We start from the raw sequence: 1768 nt of genomic DNA, 5'->3' as shown, positions 1-1768 counted from the left end.
TTTGATCCTAGCACTCGAGGCACAGTCATGTGGAACTCTAGGAGTTCGAGGGTAGCCTGGTCTATTTGGGGAGTTCTAGGACAGCCAGAGATATATAAGGAAAGTCTTTGTTTTGAAAGAAAAGAAGAAAGGAAGAAAAGAAAGGAAAGAAGAAAGGAAGAAAGGAAGAAAGAAAAAGAAGGGAGGAAGAAAAGAAGGAAGGAAAGGAGAGAGAGAGAGAGAGAGAGAGAGAGAGAGAGAGAGAGAGAGAGAGAGAGAATCAGAGAGTCACAGTGCACAATGACTGGGAGGGAAATGAGAGGGATGTCACTGCCATTTGGTTTGGCCTCTTCTAGAAATTGACCCCCAATTCTAGAAAGGGTCTGGGGTAGTTTCTCTTGCTCAGGGGGGAAAGGGGGATAACTGATAACTTTTGAAATGTAAATTTAAAAAAATCCAATAAAAATATTATTGGCCTTGCTGTCTTCCATCTCAGCAACCAGTTCAGGGCACTGTCTTTTCTTTTCTTTTCTTTTCTTTTTTTTTTTTTTTTCCGGGGCTGGGGACTGAACCCAGGGCCTTGCACTTGCTAGGCAAGTGCTCTACCACTGAGCTAAATCCCCAACTCCTCAGGGCACTGTCACATCCTCCTCCTATCGGTGTTCTTAGTTCTTGGTGCAACTTCTCTGTGCCTAGCCTCTGTGCTTGAGTCTTAGGTATTGCCGTCCCCATGGCTGTCCCTGACTCTGAATCCCTGAATTCTGAGTGGCCACAGGAGCTGGTGATGGAGGGCGGGACTGCCGTTAGCAGCTGACTCCCTCTTCCTTTTTGACAAGCAATCTCTTCTCTCTCTCTTACTCCTTGGTACCCAGAGATGAGCAGGAAGAGCTCATCCCTCCTCCCCTGGTGTAGTCCCTACCTCTAACTTATTGCTGGTGTGAGCTGTGCTGGAGGGCTCCAGGGCAGGTTGAGTTTGGTTTAACACAAAAGCTGAAGCTATAAGATATCCAACCTCGAGTGGCCAGAGGGTGCATAATGACTGAAAGGAAGCAATACTCCGTGCAGAAAGTCAACTTCAATCACAAGCAGAGGTGGAAGGCCTGCATCCTGGCTGGCACTGGAGGGAGTCAGGGTTGGGACAGTGGCCAGTGCCTGCAGCTGCCTCAGTGTTTGTATAGTTGGTGTATCATCCTGGCACACCTAAGAGATTACACATACCTTGGCTCACATTCTCCCACGGAGAGGCCTCAGATCCACGCCATGAGTGGCACACGTGTTCTGACCTTTACACTTTTCCTCTGTGTGAGGTTGGTCTCAAGATAGGAGGAAGGACAAAAAAAAAAAAAAAAATTAAAAAAAAAAAAAAAAAAAAAAAAAAAAAAAAAAATTTTTAAAAAAAAAAAAAATTAAAAATTTTTTTTTTTTTTTTTTTTTTTTTTTTTTTCAGAGCTGGGGACCGAACCCAGGGCCTTGCGCTTCCTAGGCAAGCGCTCTACCACTGAGCTAAATCCCCAACCAGAGTTTAGTTTTATAATAAAACTGTTTGAATAATTAAAAAAGAAAAGCCAACTCTGTAGACACCTTCAGAATTTAGTTTTATAATAAAACTGTTTGAATAATTAAAAAAAAAAAAAAGATAGGAGGAAGGAACACAAAACAAGATGAGCAGACATGTTTGCAGGTAGTATGGGAGAAACGGAGAGGCTAAGGTTCCAGAAGTCAGTCAAGGGCCAGAAGGTCTGCTCATTCAACATGTATTCTCAGCACTCGGGAAACTGAGGCAGGAGAA

Source organism: Rattus rattus, chromosome 2 (genome assembly GCF_011064425.1).
Source record: "Rattus rattus isolate New Zealand chromosome 2, Rrattus_CSIRO_v1, whole genome shotgun sequence".
Taxonomy (NCBI): domain Eukaryota; kingdom Metazoa; phylum Chordata; class Mammalia; order Rodentia; family Muridae; genus Rattus; species Rattus rattus.
Note: the sequence above shows the minus strand (reverse complement) of the source record.